The sequence below is a fragment of the Sturnus vulgaris genome, chromosome 5 (genome assembly GCF_052056855.1).
Source record: "Sturnus vulgaris isolate bStuVul1 chromosome 5, bStuVul1.hap1, whole genome shotgun sequence".
NCBI lineage: Eukaryota > Metazoa > Chordata > Aves > Passeriformes > Sturnidae > Sturnus > Sturnus vulgaris.
In genome coordinates this window covers 26,956,727-26,968,127 of record NC_142247.1, presented here as the reverse complement: position 1 = coordinate 26,968,127, position 11,401 = coordinate 26,956,727, and positions in this window count along the sequence as shown.

The window sequence follows — 11,401 nt, the reverse complement described above, 5'->3', positions numbered from 1 at the left end:
ATCCTCTATCATCCTCCCCCAAATTCTCTCTCAAATGTATTGTCTAATCTAATGCACAAAAAAAAAAAAAAAAAACAAACCAGTTTTTACTTATCTCAGCTAACTTCTCATTTATTAGCCAAAGCAAAAAAAATTGCCAAAATTCCAGCTTCTTCTAAAACTATTCAACTTCATTCCAATGCAAAAAACCCCAACTCCCACCCAGAGGAGCCACGCCACAATTGCCCCAGCTGCTGTATTGACACTGCAATGGAAACCCGTGGACTCGAACGCTCACGACAGAGTGCAAAACGTATCCGACACTGTTTGTAGAAGGCACCCGCGTTATTATTTAAAGCTGTATTATTGAAAGAGCAGCACCAACACAGCCCACAGACAAAAAGCCGGCAGGGTTGGGGCTGGCTCTTCCCTTCCGTGGTTTTTGCAAGCACAGTCTGAAGCTGAGCAGCGCCCGGCGTCCCCCAGAGCCCGTGGCCGGGACTCGCTCCGGGGCCACGGCAGCGGCGGCGCTGGGTGCCCGGCACGGCCCCGCGCTCCCGGCACCGGGCGGAGCGCAGCTCCCGGCAGGAAAGCCGCTCCTCGGGCGGCTCCTCCGGCGGGCAGGGGCGGCGCCGCGCCGGGAGACCCCCGCCCACCCAGCGGGGCCGGCACCGGCCCGAGGGGAGCCCGGCGGGACCGAGCCCCGCGCCCGGAGAGGAGAAAGCGGCCGGGACGGGCTCGGCTCCGAGACGGGACGGCTCTGTCGGTCCCTGGCAGCAGCCCAGCCGCCGCATTCCCATCCCATCCCAGCAATTACCCATGGAACGAAGGCTAGGAGCAGCCTCATGCAAGACAGTGCTTCAAGTGAACCCCTGAGGCAACAGGAAACCTTCACCTTAAACGACAAATAAACGTCTTCTCCCATTCAGTTTAGTCCCCTGCAGTAGCAGAAAAGAAGGGGGATTCCTCAAACCTCTCAAATGACGGCAAAAGGAGGGGTTTGCTGCAATTCAAACCGTTAAGAAGCAGGGACAACAGGGCTTCTCCCCCATTTTAAACCTTAGGATGATCAAAATGAGGGGTTTACCCTCAAATCAAACCCATAATACGACAACAATATTTTCCACCTACCATTTAAAATAGAACACAGGGACTTCCCTGTCAACTGAAACCCCGAAAACTCGGGAAAAGGCAGGTTTTCCCCCAATCAACACCCTTAAAATCACAGGTGAAGGAGCATTCCACCCAGTTTAAACACACAATAATGGAAGAGGAACTACTTCCCTGAATTTCAATTCCTTTTGTCTTCATAGCCCCCATTTTTTTCCGGGGATCCCAGGGAGGGATCAGCAAGACAAAATTAAAAAGGGGAAAGGAGATAAGGTCCCACGTGTTATAAATGAGAGACAAAAGTCTCAATATTCAGCAAAATTTAGATTGTTTTATTTGATATAGAAAGAGCAAGCAGTGTGCTGGGGAACGTGAGGGATCACTGCCCACTCCATGTTCCACCAAACCTTGGTTTGCAGCCTCTTCTTATACTGTGGTTTCTTGTTGTAATCAATAATTCTTGGATTTTTGTTGTCATAAGCAGTGGTGGTTGAATGAGCATCCTTGTAGATAACCACCAGAGAAGTTCTGGAAGTCTGGTCCTGGAGATAGGCAGTATAGATCAGACAAAGGCAGGAAGGGCTATTGGGAAGTCTGATTTTGCAAGCTGGCAACTGATACAACTTACTTGGAAAACATAACATAACATAATATACCATAACAAGGTGACACTTGGAACCAGCATCAGCACTATTTCCTTTTATTATCATTAGCAATAGGATGACTCCCATGACCATTTTCATCCCTCTGCCTCCCTCAAGGCCTACAGGGTTGCTGCCAGTAGCCGAGGTTTGTTTCATCTTCTTGGCAGCAGGGAGTATGTCCTGGGGTCTCCCACTTTGTCTTTCTTTTTTGGTAGTGTTTCTTAATTTTGTCCCAGCTTTTAGCTTGAACATTCCAGTACGAGATACAGCAGTAACAGCTCGGTATACACAACCCTTCCGACACTCTTTGGCCAATACCTCTGCTCTGGCTTTCTTTTTTTTCCTCATTTCATTCTCAAATAACTCCCACCAGTTATGATCATCAATTTCGATTTCTCCTTGTGCTGATAGGGTATTAAGTACCTTAATAGTTTCCTTACATTCATTTCTTCTACACTGAACACTTCATGAGAATGGGGGATACCCACCATAGGAATGACACCACCATAACTCAGTACAATATGGACACCTTTTCTTGATGAACAGGCTACACCCGGGTTTGGGACAGGTGACTTTCAGTCCTGATTAGGAGACCTTTGAGACGAATTGATCCGATATTGACATCAAGTCTTCTGAATTCGCACTTTGAGGTCTCCAGGCTCAGATGTCACTGTCCAACCTGCAGTCGGAGGGGTTACAGGACCCTTGACTCAACTCACATGTGTCCATCCCTTTTCAGCTGTCCTCACAGCTGTTTCAGTTGTCAACAGAACTAAATACAGTCCTTCCCATTTTGGATCCAGACTTTCTTCTTTCCATACTTTAATTAACACATGTTGTCCTGGCTTAATCTTACGTATGGCAAATCCTAGAGGGACAGTTTGAGCTAAAACCCCCTCCTCCCTTAATTCTTGCAAGTCTTTGTTGATTGTTATTACGTAATTCTGAAGAGAAGGGTCCTGAACTAAGGTCGGATCAAGGTGTACTCCTTTAGGGTAAGGCATACCACACAGCATTTCATATGGTGAAATCCCTGTTTTCGAATTTGGCATTGTTCGTATATTAGACAGGGCTAGTGGGAGGCACTTTGTCCACGGCATTTTAGTCTCAATCATTAATTTTGACAGCTGTTGTTTTAATGTTTGATTCATCCTTTCAACCCTCCCAGAACTCTGAGGGTGCCAAGGTGTATGATACTCCCAGCTGATGCCCAATGCCGAGGTCAGTAACTTAAGCACCTTTGATGTAAAGTGCATCCCCTGGTCTGAGTCTATTGCTCGAACCAGGCCATACCTTGGGATTATGTGTTCCAACAGTATTTTGGCTACCACTTGTGATGTGGCTCCAGCTGCAGGGTATGCCTCTACCCAGTGGCTTAATTGGTCTACTCTCACTAGTAAGTATTTTCACCTTCGTATTTTTGGTAATTCTGTAAAATCTATTTGTATTCTTTCAAAGGGCCTGTAAGCAGTTTTCCGTCCTCCTGACGGACCTTGTCGCATACCTTTTTAATTAATTTTCTGACACGTTAAACAACCCTGTACGCTCTGCTTTGCAATATCAAAAATGTCGATGCATCCAAAAAAATTTAAAAATTGGTCTGCTAGCGCTCTGGTTCCCCAATGTGTTTGTTGGTGTAATTGTTCAATAATTTGTCTGGCCTGGGTCTTAGGTAAAATTTCCCTGCCATCTGGTAAAACCCATTTATTCTCATGCTGTTCTGCCTTTAATTTTTTTATCGCTTCTTTTTCTTGAGGAGTAAATAGCTTCTGTAATTCCTGGTTGGGGCTGAGATCTCTCACTGTAGTACTTAATATAGGAACTGTTTTTTTCTCCAATGGTGCTTTTTTTGCTTCTTTGTCAGCCAGATTATTCCCTCTTGTATGGTAGCTTGTTCCTTTTTGGTGCCCTCTTATATGGACCACAGCAATTTCAGTGGGGCCCCTGAGAGCCTCTAGTACTCTAACAATTAATTCTTGATGTATCAATCCCCGTCCTTGAGTGTTAATTAACCCCCTTTCTTCCCAAATTTTACCAAATGTGTGGACTATGCCATAGGCATACTTCGAATCTGTATATATTGTTCCTTTTTCACCTTCTAACTGAGATAATGCCCTATAAAGAGCAAATAGTTCACAAGCCTGAGTGGACCATGCTGCATTTAAGGGTCCGGATTCTACTAATTTCAATTCTTCTCCTCCTACTATGGCATATCCCGATTTTCCTTTTCCTTCCACCACTCGAGAAGATTCATCTATAAACAATTTTACTCCATCCTTAAGTTCAACTTCTCCCAAGTCAGGTCTAATTTTTGTTTGTAATTCTATAACATGCACACAATCATGTTCTAAATTTTCTCCCGATTCCCCATATAGGAATTGTGCAGGACTTTGAGCAGTTGTTGCTTTTAGCTCCAAATCTGGGGAAGTGATTAGAATAGCTTTATATTTTCATATTCGGGCATCGGTTAACCATTTCTCAGCTTTTTGATTCAGAATTCCCCTTACGTTATGAGGGGTGTGGACCACTAGGGGTGCCCCAAAGGTAATTTTTCAGGCTTCTTCAATTAAAAGTGCTGTGGCCACTAGGGCCTGGAGGCATGTGGGCCAACCCCGACTGACAGGGTCTAGCAGTTTAGAATAATATCCCACTGGCTTTCGACTGCCTGCCCATTCCTGGGTGAGTACCCCATATGCTGTTTGATCAGAGGTATTTACAAATAACTGAAATGGTCTCTCCAAATCTGGGAGACTGAATACAGGGCCTTGAATTAAAGCATGTTTGACCTTTTCAAAACTTTTATCATCCTCCTCTGTCCATTTTAGGCTATTAGTGTTAAGTTTTTCACACAGAAATTTTACTTTCTCACTAAATCCCTCTATCCATTGACGACAATATCCCAGCAATCTGATCCCACGTTGTTACTGCTGCCATCGGGAGAGGGGCACGCGTGGGGGGCAGCCCTGTTCCCACCCCGCTCGCCCGCCCGCTGCCCCCGGCCCGGGCCACGCTGGGGCCGCGCCTCCGCACCCCGCCGAAACCGGCCCCGCCGGGCTGCCCCCGCCATGGCATCCTTCTCAGCCACCCAGCGCCTTGGCACCCCGAACTCTCCTTCGCCCCTTCCCTCTATTTACAGACACCGCCTCGCTCGCCCCCGCCCCTCGCTCACCAGCCGCGGAGCCCGTTGTCGTCGTCGTCTTCGTCGTCGTCGTCCCCGTCGTCGTCGTCCTCCGCCACCACCCAGCAGCAGCACTGTCTCGAGGAGCGGCTGCAGTTCCGCGCTGTTCCCACAAGGCGGCAGCACTGCCACCGAACTCAGCCCGGGATTCCCAACCCTTCACAAAATCCTCCTAAGTGAATACCCCCAAAAAACCCCGACCAAAACTAAGAAAGTCCTGCCTCTAACCAAATGAAAACAAAACAAAACCCCTCTGTAGATATTAAAAAACCCCTCACATCTATTTGTTCATATTTACCTTATATTAATATTCAAAAGCTATACATATTTCTATATGTTCAACTTAATTTTTATTACAACATGTATGAAATGTTATTTTATTTTATATCTTCATAGTACTAATATTTATTTATATTTTATGTATATGTCTTTATATATTATAAACCTGTATATTTTTAATATCATTGATTATAAAGCCCAACCTCTAACCAAATAGAAACAAAAAACCCCTTTCTTTTAAATTAGATTCAAATATATTTTCCTATTTCTATTTTTCATATTTATATCTGTAACTTATATATCTATCGTATGTATATGATGCACCATAAGAATAATACTAAATTACTTTTATTAAATATACACTTACATTTACATTTACATGTAAACACTTGATTATATTTATATATTCATAAATATTTATAATTCTATGTCTGTATATATTTATTCTATATTTGTACATTTTGTTTCTATTACTTATATTTATACTATTAATTAAAAACCCTGCCTCTATCCAAATAAAAACCAATAAAAGTGTTTTTAAACAATATTAAATGTTTTGTATTTCTGTGTTCCTATTTTATAATTTATATTTATACATTATATAGTATATTGACATACAACCATTACATCCAATGTTCCTTTACCCTAAGGGCCATTTCGTGTTGTCAGCTAACAGTGACCTTCAGTACAATCTTGCAGAACTGGTTTCAGAAATACAGAGTTCCATGAAATCTCTTTTCAGCAAAACAGAGGCACTGCTTATCCTGTATCCTTTCAGAAACTGAAAATACATTGGAGTTGCATAAAAACTGTGAAATACTGCATTATCATTTTCTACTACATACCAAAATTTATTTCGCAATGTGATTTGTCATTTCCCTCACATCCAAAATTATGCATGATGGTAGGAAGGAGACTTCTGCAGCTTTTAGTCTTAAATATATAAAACACAAATCAGGATTTTTTTATCTAACTTTTATCCCTACCTTCCATTTTATGTCATCCAGTATTAACCAGTATTCAAGTCTTCTAAGGGGTAAAGACTTAATTTTTATTAAAATCATTTTGGTATACTTACCTCTTTGTGTGTTTTTTTTTATTTGGGGGTTTTTCTTTGTTTTACTTTTTTTTTTAATAAACAGTAAAGTTCGGAGAGTTACAAAATAAAATGTCTACTTTGTTTTAATGCCATCTCCGAAATACACCTGGACATCCAGTTACTGCTGGTAATATTGTAAACAGGGAGAATGAGACTTATTAGGGAGCTAAAAGGGAAAAAAAATGGCACCATGGTGTCAGCAGCTTTCTGGGCTCAGGTTTTTCATTTGGCAGAAAATACAGAGGTTTTGCTGACTGCACTCTCGATTCTATCCGGATGTCCACTGCACATGGATGTCGTTTTTCAGCTTCTTTGCTGCCAACAGCCAAACTTCCAGATACTTGGGGTAAGAAAGAGATGGAAATTTTTTTTCCTGCCCTACCATGATTTTTTAACTTTTCCCTTTGACTGTACCCCTGGAAAGTCTGTGGCTCATTGGGTGGTTTAACACTGCAGGTTTAAAAATTAAGACGTCTCATGAAGAGCCCTTGCACCCTTGCTTAGAATGTGACTTTTCTCAGGTAATGTGAAGCCAAGACATCACGACTGAGTTTCTAAAGGTCTCCTGTTCTCAGAGATGACTCTCTAGACACACAGTTCTTTGGAGTTAGTGCTGGTGTAGCATCTAAACTTGAGCTTGTGCTGCCAAAGTTAAACAAACTTATTCTGAAATTCCGACCAAGAAAAGCTTTAAGTCCTGTTACTTGAAGCTTAACTGGAATCATTGCTAGTCTTTGGTTACCAAGAGCTTGCAAAAGTCACGTGCAGCTAATGTCCTGCTGATAAAATAAATCAAGGAATCAACATCCCAATGCAGTATTGGGAAACATACAGATTTCTTGAAATCTTTGTCATTCACTCTTTTCTTTATTGACCCAGAATTAATCCATCTGTACAATCTACACTAGAATTTATTCTAAAGCTAAAAGAGAAATAAATCCACGTTACAGAGAACACTGTACTGACAGTACTGACAACTCCTGCGTGTTTTGGCCACTGCAGAGCAGCGTTTGCACAGCACCGAGGGCTGCTCTGCTCCTCACCCTGCCCCACCAGCAAGCAGCCCGGGGGTGCTCCTGGAGCTGGGAGGGGACACGGCCAGGATGGCTGACCCCAGCTGACCCCAGGCATATTCACACCATACTACAGCACCACAATAAAAACTGTGAGGAAGGAGGAGGGAGGAGGGACGTTCGGCCTCTCTGGGAACAGTCATTGTGAGCAAACACGGCACTGCAGGAAACGCCTGAACATTTGCCTGCCGCCGGGAAGCACTGAATGAAGTCCTGGTTTTGCTGCTGCATATGGCTTTCCTTCACTTCCTAAACTGTCTTAGCTCAGGCCACAAGTTCTTGTACTCTTACCTTGCTGATCTCTCCCCCATCTCACTGGGGGGGAGCAGGCGAGCACCTGGGTGGTGTTGAGCAGCTGCCTGGGGTTAAATCACAGCAGCCAGTGAACAGAACTGCAGCTTACGGCAGCACGTCATTCCTCCAGCACTGTAATTCTTATTGGTCACCCGTTATGAAAAATACCACATTTAACCAAGAAATCTGCAAAATCCACGTTAAACTCTGAGAAAATACTGTATTTGCTTTCAGGATGACAAAACAATTCTAAGGCATGCATTTCTTTCAAAACAGAATTACCTTGAAGTTCAACAGATGCTCGCAGGCAGCATGACAAATGCCAATCCCTTCTTCGGCACTGGTACCTATGCCAAGCTCGTCCCTAATGACGAGTGACTTACCGTGAGCATTTTGTATGACGTACATTACCTAGAAAAATATTCAAAGTGTTAGAATTCCTATAAAAGTGTATTTTTTAAAAGGAGTTTTTAAATGTATTTCAGATGGAACATAATGCAGGAATTTTTAAAAAATCTCTTGAGGTACAGCAATTTTACCTTCTCAAATTTTTCAAGCAGCTGTCAATTCTAATCAAGCAAAGACTCACACTACATCCCTCTTCCACTGAACATATTACCCTCAGAATGGTATCGATCTGTGAGAGGAAACTGAGAGAGCTTAGGCCCCTACAAATGATAACTTCAAGTCTAAGCAAACCCAACAATGTTGAACGTACTATCCAACAAAGCACTGATGTTTACTCACACTGGAATATCTTTATGTTGAAGAGACCCCTGCTTTCCTGTGGTTTATCATAAAAGAGATGAAGGCTGAAGTTTTGACTGTTTTTCAAAGTACACTCTTTCAGTGGAAATATACCAGTACCATTTCTATTAGCTTAAGAGCAAAAATGGGCCTTGGACCTGGATAACTATATTTCATACCTCTTTCATTTCCTTCATGAAAAGTGATACCTTTCTTTCAGTACCATCATCCACACCTATTCTGGGAAATATCTGCTCTGCAATTCCAAAACAACAATACCCTGTTGGGCCAGAAGAACCTACAAAGCAAGTAAAAGACAAGTTTCTCTCATTGTTATGACATTTGCCTGAATACATCACTGGGGAAAAATTTCTTTTGCACTTGGCTTTTGTGCACAGTAGAGAACAAATTGTACTTGCTAAAGTCTGTAAGATTATGTTCTACCATTAATTTTTAAGAAAAAAGTTATTATATAGATAGGATAATGAAAGAAGCTTCTCACTGAAACTTTTAAGAAATCGTATGCCTGAAGCTCTTTGTGAGTCTAAAGGGATGCAGACAAAACAATGAACTCTAGGATTGTTTGACATTTTTGTGGCCACTGATTTACTAATCCCAAAAAGGTTAGTTTCCCAAAAATCAGGATTCTGTTGCCTTTATCAGACTTCAAAACATAGTAGTTTCACCCGACAGGAAAGAACAGGAACCTTTGGCCAAAAACTTCACAGTCTTCTTTATTCATATTAAACTCATGTCTTGAAGAGCAATTCCTCAATAACTTGCAGTTACTGGGGACTGAACCCACAAATGCATGATGGATACATTTTATTCTCCACTGCTAAGCAGCTTCATTCTCTAGAGTTAAGTCCTGTGCTACCAGACATGCTTTTAAGGAAAAAGTCACGAGGAAATCCTGAATATAGGAATGAGTTTGTTGAATTTTACAAACAGTTGGTTTCCTTTCGTAACTTTAGTCACAGAACCTCGCAGTATTTATCACTACTTTTAGCTGAAGTAGTTGATTATTTATCCAGTATCTCTACTTGTCTGTAAATATATTCTGAACGGTTTGAACTGGTTTGATCCGGTTTTAACCAGTTTGATCTGGTGTGAACCGGTTTGAACCGGTTCTGACTGGTGTGATCCGGTTTGATCAGGTTTGATCCGGTTAGAACTGGTTCCCACCGTTTTGAACCGGTTAGAACTGGTCAGAACTGAATCAAACCGGATCAAACTTGTCAGAACCGGTTCAAACCAGATCAAACTGGTCAGAACTGGTTAAATCTCATTCCATCTGGTCTCAACCAGTTCAGACCGGTTTGAACCTGTTTCGACTGGTTTGAACTGGATGGAACGGGTCTGAACCGGATCAAACCGGTTCGAACCAGAATGAATCAGTTTGAACCGGTTTCAGCTGGTCAGAACCTGATCGAACCGGTCAGAATGAGTGTATAAATGAGTGTGCAAATGAGGGGCACTGCGTGTGCAAATGAGCGCGCATATGAGCGTGCAAAGAGTTTGCAATAAGTGTGCAAATCTGTGTGTAAATGAGCAACAAGTGTGCAATGAGTGTGCAACGAGTGTGCAAACAAATGTGCAAGAGTGCAATGAGTGTGCCTGAGCAATTGAGCGCCGAGCAATCGATCACACTCATTGCACTCTCCTCACACTCTCCTAATACACTTCTTGCACACTCCTTACATTCTCTTTGCACACTCATTGCACAGCCCTTGCACACTGATTGCACACTTCTTGCACACTCCTTCTACTCTCCTTGCACACTCCTTGCACACTCTTTACACACTTCTTGCTCACTCTTTATATGCTCCTCGCACACTCCTTAAACACCCCTTACACACTTCTTACGCACTTGTTGCACACATTTTGCATACTTCTTGCACACTCCTGGCATGTTCCTTACACGCTTCTTGTACACTCCTTGCACACTTCTGGTGCACTCCTTACAAACTCCTTGCACTCTTGTGGCACGCACACTGCACACTCCTTGCACAATCATTTGCACACCCTCTGTTCACCAGCACACTCATTTGCACACCCATTGAAAAATTCTTGCACACTCATTTGCACCCTTGTTGCACACACATTTGCACACTCATTTGCATACTTGATATTTAAATTCCCTATAGTGACTTGTCAAAACTACCAAACCAACCAGTGATCCAGGGTAAACAATGGCAACCTAAATTAAAGGACAGCAAACAAAGCAAGAATAAGCAAGAATTCCTATTCATGGACTTCCCTACTCATTAAAGCATGGATGGATGGATGCAGTTATGCCAATCAAAATATGTGCAGAACGGATGGTGTGATGTATTTAGATGCCTCTCTTACTTCATCCATACTAGGAGCTGAACTGTCACAACTCTTTTGCATTCAAATATCACTTTGCTGACAGAGAAAGAATATAATAAATGCTGTGCAGCTGGAGCTAAATGTGGTATTTTTTCTTCTGAAGTTCAGCTGCCCAATGACCTATCCCTTGCCATCCACTATTTCAGGCTATCTTTTTTTTCTTGTTGCTATGCGACCCTAGGTCAATCGGCAAGGAGAGGAAAGAATTATCTGGAAATTTAGAATACTAAATCTGTAGTGGTTAGAAAGTATTTTTTCCTTTAACAGAGTTAAAAAAAAAAAGGGTGCAATCTGGCTGTATCTGAATGCCAAAAGAAATATGACAGCTCTTAATGCCTGGGAAAGTTTTTTTTGTTGTTTTTTTTAAATTAAATTATTTCTTTTTCTCTCTTTATTAAAACTTCATCCTTCTTAAGGAAACATAGCTTAGGAAATCATGCTGTAAGCCAAACCTTTTCAGTAACTTTTGAACCTGTTGCAATTTCGGAGTCAATTCCAACCTAATCTGATCAAAGGCTAGAGGGCTTATAAACTTCGTGAAAATCAGGAAATATATAAAGGAAAAAGATCAAAATTAGAATCACTATGGAAGGAAAGACTGAGGCAAAACCTCCAGCTATTCATT